Genomic DNA, 13,101 nt, shown 5'->3' with positions numbered 1-13,101 from the left:
AATTTATGATGTAGTTAGTTCTACTATCAGACAATTAAATAAATAACAAAATAAATGCAATTTGTTGTCACTTTAGCCATTCTTTTCACTAATTAACGAATTGTTAAATAGTTAAAATTGCGAAATTTTCAATAGAGTCTCAAGAATGTTTCGCTCGGATGGTGTGCGGGTCAAAGTTGTAGAATGTGGTGCTACTTTGACACTTTAAAGCAGGGGAGTCGTCACCTGCGCATGCGTCAGATGGCCATAGCGTGTCATGGTTTACAAACAAGCGTCTACTCAGAAGCCATTTGCGTTTCTAGCGTGTGTTGTTATCGTCGCTTGAGACTCAATTCCCGCGAGTGCGCAGGTGACGATCCTCCCGCTTTAAATGTATCAAGTGGTTGTTATACCGCAGTGACTGCTGGTATTTACGAATATCCGGTAATCATCACATGAAAGGACGCACTGCGTTGATGTTTCGAACACATAGAACTTTGGTTGTGACCGTCTTAGTGACGCTACTGACAATGGCCGTGACGCAGTGGCGTTCGCAAGTTAACGTCACCCGTCATTCGATAGGTTTATCGGCGTATAATAACGTGCCATGTCACGTCACCAGCAATCATCTTGAGTCAGTATTCCGTCTCTGTAACTAGATATTTTGTAGACAGGTTTTAGAAAAAAATGGAAACATATATATGTATGAAAGTTCTATGAATCACAATATTCGCAATATTAAGCTTATCTTGTGTAGAAATGCATATAGTAACGTCCCTGGATGTAATCTTGGTAGCATTGAAGATTGGTCCTAGAGTGTGGTTAACAAGTTAGAGAAGGTTCTTGTATATAGTGAATATATTTTTGACATCAATGAATCATGGACGAATACTGCCGCCATGTGCGTCTATTCTCATACTGAGACTTGGATAAACAAGCGGTATTCAGCGGGGAGAAGATATTCAACAAACATCAACATGAACATCAACAAACTGTTTATATTGTTTGCGACGTTGGTTAAATGCACAAATCTTTTTCGCGATGTAGAGGGCGTACTACTCAATAGTTATACGTATGTGAATGAAATATTAAATTTACGATCTTACTATATATCCAATTCTTTCGACATCTAATATTATTGACTCATCAAACTCAGACAGTATTTTAATGATTTATTGCTAACTAGGATTTGTATCATGATGGTCAAATAACCCGAACAAAACTATAAATAAATTTAAACTATTTCATGCGTGTTTTGGTAATTTAAAAACAAAAAAAACAAACACAAATTCAATAGTTTTCTGGCATTTAAATATTTACCCAGAATTAGTGAAATGGAAACACGTAAAGTAAATACAATGCATCGTGCACTTACAATGTTTTTTTTTCGATGTGGAAGTAATTCGCCAGAACGCTACAACACGAAAATCCAAGATGCGATAATGTAGGGGGGAACGTTTTGAAGGTATGCATCGATATTTGTCACTTGGTGGCGATATTTACAATCGTACAAGATTGTGGTCTTCAATACTAAATCATTGTATCCTCATTTAGAAATGGGGTAAATTTACAATTCAAGTACTATTTACATAACTATCCCTTCTACATTACATTGCAGGTAGGTATTTTTAAAGCATGGTAAGAGGTACGACTTGTCAAACTTAATTGACGACTCTTCCGGAAGTCAAAAATACGGCGTTTCACATGCGCAGGCATGTCGTTTTGGGGTGTAACGTAAACTTGCCCGCGTGATGTTGTGCTTTTAGGTGTAACAATCGACGTCGCAAAAACAAACTTCCCTTCTATCGACTATCAGCAATCTGACATGTTTGTATTTTCCGCCGTGACAAAGCAGGAGTATTTTTGCACCCCAGTCTGAGCTATAAATGACGATTGCTGATTGACCAATTCTAGGCGTATTAATGCAAATAAATAAAACCAGTATGATAAATGATGACATTTTATGTTTTGTTGACGATAATTTGATTCTATGTGTATATTCGGATTATATTCTAGGTGTAACACTTGATAAAACTTTATCACGGAGTGACCATGTTGAACTTTTATGAAAAAAGCTACTGTAGAACACGTTGGAATAGCTGCATGCAATTTTAGCGGATTTGACTCTTGGCATGAATTAACAGAATCTTAATTTAGCTAAAGTGTCGATTATCTCCTCATGAGAATATACTTTCTGTTAAATTAGCTACATCTTGAATTAGCGAAATTACAGATTAGCTAAATTGGCTAAAATAACAAGTTAGTTAAAAATGCGTGTTTTACAGTATTTAAACGTATTGGTCTAATCCGCAGATTACTCCCGTATATTCTTTACAGATCGTTCAATTCTCCTTTACCACGGTCTGATACAGCCCGCATTGAGCTGTTGTGTTGTTTGGAGAAATAACGCATACCACGCACTAACGTCATTGTATTTACTTTATTTGACATGAGAGCTATAGAATATAAGTAGTACAATACGTTAATGTAACACACCGTTCACAAAGCCTCACAGATCATTGATTCAGTGGGACAAATGTGTACGGGAAAGATAAATTTTGGGGCTCGGCACAGGAAAGATACATGTGGTTCATCGATATAGTCACCAAGACCGGAAGCAGGGGCAACAAAACCAGGCGGCACACACAGGCACTTTAACTCCACAATCTTTAATGTAATCTACTTCAGTAAAATAAACAAAGGTACAATAATTAGCATATGCATATAAATATGTGAGATAGGATATCCTGAAAATATATCAAGGAAAGAAAGAAAACCTAACCTTAGCTAATTAGAGTTTGAGTTTAAATGTGCTAATCGGTCCCTCAATGAATAATAAAATCAGCTAATTTGTCCCTAACAAAGCCAATGTTATCAACAATAACTGAACAATAACCATCAATCAATCAAAAAACACAAGTGTACATAAGTAACAAACACATGAATACGTCAACAGTTCAGCATCGATGTTCACATCAGGTCACAGTTCACTCACAGTCAGCTTCAGTGTGCAGTTCCCGAGGCTTGACAAAATCCACCGTTGGGGGCGCTGCACGACGAAATCGGGCGTGGCCTGGGTGTGTCCGGTGATTGCCCAGGCATGGCGTAGAGGGCGCTGTTCAACAACGGGCGTGGCCTGAGTGTGTCCGCAAATTATTCTGGCACAGTGTTGAGGGCGCTGTTTAACAACAATGGGCGTGGCCTGGGTGTGTCTGCAGATTATTCAGGCACAGCGTTGAGGGCACTGTTCAACAACAATGTTATCAAAAGTTCATTCGTAGAAATTCTGAACAATAGTCATAATCAATCGTCATAATTCAGAAATAGTTCTCTGTACAGTGGGACACAACTTGACTATCAATCCCAACTCACAGTACAAGTGTTATTCAGCAGACAGTTTGAAAGTAGAAAGTTGAGAGGTAGAATTACTGTACCCTATATTAGCTTAGTTACAGCTGCTATCAGATGTCACCAGTCAGCGGTTCTTTTGATGGATGAGAACTGATGTCACCACAGAGTCACCAAAAGTTCAGGGTGAGATTCACCCACTCCCGTTGCATAGGAAATCTTGAACTACAGCTGGAAACGTTGATTCCGGTCCGATCTCCCGAAAACACAGTTCTCTGAGTTCCTCTTCTCATAAGCTCTCTGAATATGAGAACCACATCCCAGCTGACTCCTGGTTTAAGCAGGAATGCAACTGCTCCCCACAGAGCTGTCCCAAAACACTGTCGACACTCTGGGAACTATCTGCTGACTAATTCAAACCTGCAAGCTAAGCTAGTATCTTTACTGGGGGTAACTCCACCCTTGGACGCACCCCATAGGTCAAGGAGTCCATCATCTGATAATGACGGTGTACTTTTCGACAGGTATTAATGACTCTAAAATTCCCCAATCCCTATATGGAGTGAAACACAGTTCAGCCCATTGTTTCTGAAAAAGTGGGAAAATTGCCTGGAATGTGCTTATAACTTTGAAAATCTGGATAATTGTGCATGATTATCAATAACAATAAAACTAAAAAATAAAGAAACCTACGTCAATACACTATTATCATATGTCTAATTAGTTAACTTATTAATCTCGCGACTAATTAATATTAATCACCTCAATTCCTTATTAAGCTATTCTAATTAATTTCTGCCCTAATTAGTACTAAGTAGCCATTAACTTGCTTGTAATAAGTGATTTCATCTTCATCTTCCATCTGGTCTCCATGGTTACCCCATAGCTACCAAGAAAGCTATAGTACCCCGTATAGGAAACTTAAACAGTAAACACAGTAATTCTTGAAGAAATTAAGCAACGCTCAAAAGCTCCTAATAAAAATCACAAATTATCTACGATATACTACGGCTAATCTTCAAACATTAAATCTTTGCTAATTATACTCATTACCACATAATTGGCTTTGACCTAATTCTTACTTTCCCTGTAGTTTTAACTGAAGTTCACACACACTAACCATAACACTAATTAACTGTCACTCTCACCAACTGATAGTGGGTTCTCAAGTATCAATGAACACCAGCTGGTATACATATACTCACATGTACTAGCTATCGTACCCTACTTTTAATCGTATGAAATCATTAAGGTCTAATTATTTCAATCGGTTACACTCTCCCCGTCCAAAAAGAAAGGTAGTTCCAAATCCATGGAACTCCTTAAAAAACCAGTAATCTCTCAAATAGAGTCTTATCACAGTACATCTTCACTGTCATCAGGTAAACCTGATTCTAGCTCGTATATACATAGGATAAGAACACACCAGCTGTATAGAAATAGATCAATGCTTACTGTACTAAAACGCAAATCTGGCTTCACCTTCGCCCAATACAGGGTTCCGGTTCACCAGTAGATACCTGGAATTGTCATCCCTTAATGTCCTTGCACAGTGGCCAAATGCGTCAGATCCCCCTGCATCTGTCTGCACCACCGTTCTTAGCATCCAAGGGGATTCCGTCAGTACCATTTGGATTTCTTGAGTCCAAGCTCCGCTTACACAGCAAAGGCCCATCTAAGACTGATTCAATACTATAATCCTATCATTCTGTACACAAATCAATCATTCCATCCTAACTTACCTAATGAATTCCCACACCACCAGTATCACCTTCACTGACACAGGTGTTGGGATTTCATCTTTTTCTGCCATCTACCTGGACAATTTACCATCAGTCCTAAGGTTACATATTCAACAGGTGTTTAACTCCACACAAGGAGTTTCTCTGCTATCAGAACACCTTATATGCATCACATCTCATTCAGCCACCTGTGCACAGATAATTTCATCAGTTATGAATAATTAATTTATTCTGATTAACAACTGAAAATTACATGTAAAAAATCAGCTTTTCCACTCTTCGTTCTTGCAATTTTCATCTCTGTACCTGTAATCAAACAGAAAAGAAATTGTAATCATCATCCCAAATTCCATGTTTACATCCTCCCAGAACGCTCATTAGGTAGGTTTAATTCCAGACCCCACCCTGGGTGAGTTTTACATCATCCTAGAATGCACCTTGAGTGAGTTTCATGTCATCCCAGAACGCACCTTGGGTGAGTTTTACGTCACCCCAGGACGCACCTTGGGTGAGTTTTACGTCATCCCAGGACGCACCTTGGGTGAGTTTTACGTCATCCCAGGACGCACCTTGGGTGAGTTTTACGTCATCCCAGGACGCACCTTGGGTGAGTTTTACGTCATCCCAGGACGCTCCTTGGGTGAGTACAGTTAATACATACTCCACTATCTAAAATGAATGGCACATAAAAGAGCAATATACAATGTATGCTACGTAAATCTGACTAGCTAGCTCTAGGAACGTCCCCCATTCACTCAGCGGGCCTTTTTACTCTATGCTCGGGGCCGATCACCTCTCCACCATAAGTCTGCCATAGCTCTGGACTTCACCGCATTTCTTCGGTTTATCAACTCCTCCAGACTATGCTTATGTGGTCTCCAGATTGGAGCTTCAGATCTCAGATTAGTCTTACTGATTAGGGTTTTTCGTGACTGATTACTACTCAGTTCATCATAATCTTTCTTCATCTCAGCCAACTGTATGGCCAAATCGTGTACCTCTTTTGCCAATGACTCTTCCAGCTCTTCCTTAGGTTTATTCCTATTAGTCTGTCGGCTATACAAATGATAATCTTCAAGTCTGACAGGTAACTGTCTAGTCCTTGATGATCTGCGAATCCCTGAAACAGTGGTTTCGTAATCATTCCTGTCAGCTTCACTGGACTCGCCTTCCATTTGAACATCCTCTATTGCTTCATCAGTGGCTTCTTGCACTTGATCATCGGCACTCTGGCCTATCGCAGTTGTCATATTATCATTTCTCAAGGCCACCTCTGAGTCCTCCAAAGTAATCTCCATAGGAGGGCTTGGAGTACTGGTCTCAATAATCTCAATAGATGGTGCTGTGCTCCGTATGTCTGTCCAACTTGTCTCAACCGATGCAAACTCTTTTTTCCCTGGTACACTGGTAATCTCGGGGTTGGTTTCTGCTAAAGTTGAGGATGTCTCTCGCGATTGTACAGCTGGGGCCGCAGCTATACAAAGTTCACCATCTGATTCTGAATCATCAGAGATCTCATGCCCCTGGACTTGATTTCTGGTTTTCATATGGTGCTTCTTCTTATTTGACTTTACTGGTGATGGTGATGGTTCTGGATCTTTAACCTTCAACGGATTCCCAACATATGGAATAGGTGTAGAATTGCATGGAAGCAACATGTTTCGATGCAAAACCCTCTCTTTACTTCCAGGTTTTTCAGATTTAACCACATACACTGGTATATCTGGGTTACTTCTCCGGATTACTTGATAACGATGTGGCTCCCATCTATCTGCAATCTTCTTCTTTCCTCGGACACTGACATTTTTCACCAGGACGAAATCTCCAGCTTCTAACACAGCATCTTGAGTCTTTAAATCATACCTCTTTTTATTACGCAGAGCACTTTCTTTTGACTTATTATACGCTATCTTATATGCCTCACTCAGTCTTCTACGTAACTGACTAACATAATCCGCATTATCATCGTCATCCTCCCCATCAGGCTTCAGCCCCATGTATACATCAATCGGCAATCGGGGATGTCTGCCATACATGAGAAAGTAAGGGGTATACCCTGTACTATCATTTCGAGTGCAATTATATGCATGCACCAGAGGATCTATATATTTCTTCCATTCCGATTTTCTTAGTGTCGGCATTGTACCTATCATATCCATTAAAGTTCGGTTAAACCTTTCCACTGGATTTCCCTGGGGGTGGTAGGGAGTAGTCCGTGACTTGTGTATCCCAGCTACCTCACACAGCTCTCGTATGACCTTTGATTCAAAGTTGGCACCTTGATCTGAGTGGAGTCGAGCAGGAAACCCATAATGCGTCAAGAAATGTCTGTATAAAGTCTCTGCTGTAAGCTTGGCTTTCTGTGTAGCAGTCGGAATTGCTACTGCATAACGGGTAAAATGATCAGTCATCACTAGTATATTACCAACTCCTCCACGATTGTCTTCTATAGTGAGATAATCCATACATAATAACTCCATAGGTTGGGTTGTTTGGATGTTCACTAAAGGTGCGGTCACTTGGTGATGACTTTGCAACTTGCGGCGAGTACATCGCTCACAACTCTTAATCTTATCTTCCACATCTTTGCTCATGAGCGGCCAATAAAACCGAGCTCTCACCAATTCCATCGTACGATCTTGACCCATATGACCCACATCATCATGCAATCCTTCCAATGCAGCTCCCCGATACTTGGTTGGCAAAACCAATTGGTAGTGGATTTCACCATTCATCCCCACCCTTCGACGGTGCAGCACCCCATCTTTGAAGCATAATCGGACCCATTCCCGGAGTCCAATTCTGACCCTAATGTTCTCTTGTTTGCGTATACATGCTTTCGGTGCCTGGTTCTGCTCTCTGTAGGTATAAAGTTTACCAATATCTTGGTCTTCTTTCTGCAACTGCTTCCATTCCGCCATGGTAACTGCAGGTAGGGATAGCTTCCCAGGAATAGGTGGTGGGTTCACTAAATTATCCGGAATAGCCTGAATACTACAGCTGAGGGCTTCCACCCAAGGGTTGTGTATAATGCGATGTGTACCACACATGGCTTTCACCTCTGGCTCAGATAGGCACACCATCTCTGCCTCTCTCTCTCTAGATAACTGAGCTGCTAGTTCACGGACATGAGAAGGTCGCTCTGGGATTGGCCCATGGCATTTCCTGGACAAACCATCTGCATCTGCATTCTGCTTTCCCGGTCGATAGATAAGTCGAAAATCATATAACGCCAGGGCAGCCATCCACCGATGTCCTGTAGCGTCCAGGTGTGCAGTCCGGTCTACATAGGTCAGTGGATTGTTATCTGTTACAACAGTGAATTTGTTGCCATACAAGTAATCATGAAATTTAGTGGTTACTGCCCACTTTAGTGCTAGGAATTCCAGCTTATGAGCAGGGTAGTTTCGCTCACTAGCTGTCAGTCCTCGGCTGGCATACATGACTACTCTTTTCTCTTTGCCTTCTCCTTGATACAAAACTGCCCCCAACCCTGTACAACTTGCATCTGTGTGTAGTTCAAATGGCTGACTATAATCTGCATATGCCAATACCGGGGCATGGGTAAGCCTGTCAATTAATGTATCAAATGCCTCTTGGTGCTTTCTTTCCCATTTGAACACTGGTGGCTTTATATTTTTCTTACGAGAGTGCTTTGTAGGCAATCCCACAGTAAGGTCATCTAGAGGTCGAGCAATCCTGGCATACCCCTCTACATACTTTCTATAATATCCACAGAAACCCAGGAATTGTTTCACTTGCTTCCCACTGGTTGGTACTTTCCATTCACGTAATGCTCTAGTTTTCTCCGGGTCGGTCTCAATACCTTGCTCTGTTACAACATGTCCTAAATAATTCACTCTGTGCCGCAGCAGCTGACACTTGCTTGGTTTAACTTTCAAGCCTTTTTCATGGAGACGCTTCAATACAGTTGCTAGTCTATCTAAATGTTCCTCAAAGGTTTTGCCAAAAACAATGATATCATCTAAATATACCAAGCATATATTCAGATTCAAATCATTCAAGCACTTTTCCATGCATCTCTGGAAAGTGGCAGGGCTTCCAGTGAGGCCCATACTCATAACGATACTCTCCCAGAATCCAAGTGGTGTCACAAATGCTGTCTTCTCGATATCTTCCTCTGCCATTCCTATCTGCCAATAACCAGATTTTAAGTCGAGGGATGAAAAGAATCTGGCTCCTCCCAAAGCATCTAAACTTTCATCAATGCGAGGAAGTGCATATGAATCACGAATAGTGCGTGCATTTATCTTTCGGTAATCTATGCAGAGACGTACTGTTCCATCCTTCTTGCGAACCAATACTATTGGGGCTGCCCACGGACTATGTGACTCACGGATAACTTTACTATCTTGCATTCCTTTCAAGATCTCACGTAGCTCAGCATACATAGATGGTGGGATTCTGCGATATCGTTCTTTTATGGGTTCATTGTTCGTGAGTCGTATGTGATGCTTCTCAACATCACAGTACCCCAAATCATGTTCATGAGTTGAAAACACTGCTTTGTTCTGTACCAATAACTGCTTAACTTGTTGTAACTGTTTCTCATCAATGGGAGATTGCGACATATCAAATTCTACACCTTCTTGTAGCACGATCTTCCTGGTACTTGTTGGCTTGAGAGCTGAATTATCAACTGGAATTTTGTTCTGTTCTTCATCAAACTCATCCGGTGATTCCCCAGGTTTCCCAATCCATGTCACTGCAGAGGCACGTCCAACTACCTGTCCAGGCCAAATAGTAACTGGTACCCTTGATATATTCTGTACACATACAGCCACCTTTGTCTTCTTCCGACAGTCCAGCACACTAAGTGTGGAGCTTGTAGTGAAGTCACCTGACATCTTACTAGTAGGCTCTACTGTTACCACATATTTATCACCACTTGGTCCACGTCGAGTTCGTCCCCATAATAGCATCATGTGGGATGGTTTCACAGTGATGGGTCGAGTCATCAGTGCTTTGACATTCCCCAGGTCACCTTGTTTCCCAATGAACCGATCACGTTCTTCCAGTTTCTGAAACACAGTTCTAGCTGTGGCGGAGATTCTCATACAGCGTCCACCAGTCCATTTCTTGTTTTGAGTCTTCAGCAATACTCTGGGCAACAACTCTAGCAAGTTAGTCCCTACTATTGTAGGCACTCTTTTATTATAGGGTGTGTTTGGCACTACAAATACCGGAATAATATAAGCATGGTCATCACCAAATAAATTTATGGGGAAGGCCATGCTCACCTCAATAGTCCCTGTAAAATGTATGGGACGATCATCAGCTCCATGCACCTCTATGCTATCTCCCACACTTTTAAGTGGTACATGAGATAGACATTTCCGGTAAAACATCTCACTAATTGTTGTCACCTGCGATCCTGAATCGATAAGGCAACTACACCTGGTACCTTCTATAAAAACTGTTTCCTCCATTGCTCCTCCAATCAGTCCTGCATCTGGTGTGGGATCACATTGCACACGTATTGCTTTCTGGGCTTGTCTCTGGTGTCCTTTCATTAGGTTAGTCTTGGGTTTTTGCTTTTTCTGTGGGCAGTCTTTTGCCAAGTGTCCTTCCACATGACGATTGTAGCACTTCCTATGCTCTACTTTTGGCGCTTTGCAATTTCATGACAAGTGACCATCTTTTTGACAGTTATAACACTTTGGTTGTGGATACTGTGAAGAGTTACCCTGCGATGAATTCCCTTCCTGTTTGCTTACCATATCCAGGGCAGCTCGCTGACTCTTTACTTGACTCTCCAGTCTGGTAAGATTCTCCATCTGGGATTGCAATGCTTCCTGAGTACTCTTAACCAAGTTCCCCATTTGCTCCATGGATAACTCTTGTTGCTTCGATCTATCTGCCAAGTTATGGATACCCTCAGTGGCAATTGTCAATAACTTGAGATTCCTGGCCGCCATATCTTCTGAACTGTCAATTGATTCTGCTTCTGCTGCATTCACATGTTGGGTTCTACCTGTAGCACTACGTTTCGACTTTATCTCCATATCTCTCTCCAGTGCTTCCTGCTCTGCAGTCCGGCACAGCTTCCTTAACTGATCGAATGTTGTACACCCATCAACTTTATGTCTGACCATGGACACTACAGTATCGTTTCGAAGACTTCTCCAGAACACTGTTCTGAGAGTTTCGTCAACCATAGCTGCAGTTATCCCACCCCGCCTACGAACTTTGTTTAGCTCTACTTCTAATCGTACTCCATAAGCAGCAATGCTTTCATTCTCTCCCTGTCTACTAGCATAAAAGCGACTCAATAACATGGCTCCACTCTCAACTACCCCATACACCCCTTCTAACTTCTCTATTATCTGCACTAAACTAGCATCTTTATGCATGGACATTACAAGCTTTCTTGCGGAACCCCTCAAAGATCCTGTCGCTGTGCGCAGTATAAAACTTGGGCTGGATGACCTGTCTTCCCTCAAACATTCTAAATCATATAGCCAAACTTCAAAATCCACATCACCTTTTCGTTCAGCATCACCAGAAAAAGTTGACAATCTGGGTGCTTGAAAGACAGATAATGGGGTCACTGGTACCTCTTTGTCAGAGTGTGAAGAACGATCCTTACTGCCTGCTGAATAATTCGGGCCGAGACTTACCTCAGAAATACTTTCTTCTTGCTGCAGAGAAAACTCTCTTCGCCTTGGAGACGGTGACCGAAGCCTTTTTCGCTGTTTATCTTCTTGAACTTGTTTCTGCATCTCAACTTCAAGCTTCAAGCGATCCTCCTTCAGCTGGCGTTCACATTCCAAAAGGCGCAGCCGTTCTTTTTCAACAAACTCCCACTGCTGAAGAGCCAGTTTATCGTCCTTCTCAGTATCGGCCTCCCTAGCTTCAAATTCTGTGCCAGTCTTGGGTGTGGACGCATCCAACAACGTCCCAAGCAGCTTACCACGTCCTCTACCAGACCATTTGGGGATCGCCCCTTCATCAGGGATACCGCGCCTTGTCAGTGGCGTATACACGGGCGGCGACGCCAACTCATCTTTCAGGTTCGCCATTATGCCTAGCTTCCGTACTATCCCGACTTATACACCAAATATTCTCAGTACACACAGGACATTCACTATTCGTCTCTGAATCAACTTTGGATTTAACAATCCTTTATTGGACAACAGACACTAATATACAGCTCACCTGCCTAGTCCGGCGTCACAAGGATGCTTGACTTGAGCTTCTGCTATCACCAGCACAGCACTGTTCTCTCAGCTGTAAGCACCAGTGGATCGTCAGCATTGGCCACCGCTCAAAGATAAAAGACCACCTGTTTCTGAACCCCGAACTACCGTCTGTGACTTGCCGAAAAAAATCAATAAACCACTATGTCAACACTAACCTTAGCCCCGCGTTGGGCGCCAAGATGTAACACACCGTTCACAAAGCCTCACAGATCATTGATTCAGTGGGACAAATGTGTACGGGAAAGATAAATTTTGGGGCTCGGCACAGGAAAGATACATGTGGTTCATCGATATAGTCACCAAGACCGGAAGCAGGGGCAACAAAACCAGGCGGCACACACAGGCACTTTAACTCCACAATCTTTAATGTAATCTACTTCAGTAAAATAAACAAAGGTACAATAATTAGCATATGCATATAAATATGTGAGATAGGATATCCTGAAAATATATCAAGGAAAGAAAGAAAACCTAACCTTAGCTAATTAGAGTTTGAGTTTAAATGTGCTAATCGGTCCCTCAATGAATAATAAAATCAGCTAATTTGTCCCTAACAAAGCCAATGTTATCAACAATAACTGAACAATAACCATCAATCAATCAAAAAACACAAGTGTACATAAGTAACAAACACATGAATACGTCAACAGTTCAGCATCGATGTTCACATCAGGTCACAGTTCACTCACAGTCAGCTTCAGTGTGCAGTTCCCGAGGCTTGACAAAATCCACCGTTGGGGGCGCTGCACGACGAAATCGGGCGTGGCCTGGGTGTGTCCGGTGATTGCCCAGGCATGGCGTAGAGGGCG

The sequence above is a fragment of the Saccoglossus kowalevskii genome, chromosome 22 (assembly GCF_978046115.1).
Source record: "Saccoglossus kowalevskii chromosome 22, keSacKowa6.1, whole genome shotgun sequence".
NCBI lineage: Eukaryota > Metazoa > Hemichordata > Enteropneusta > Harrimaniidae > Saccoglossus > Saccoglossus kowalevskii.
Note: the sequence above shows the minus strand (reverse complement) of the source record.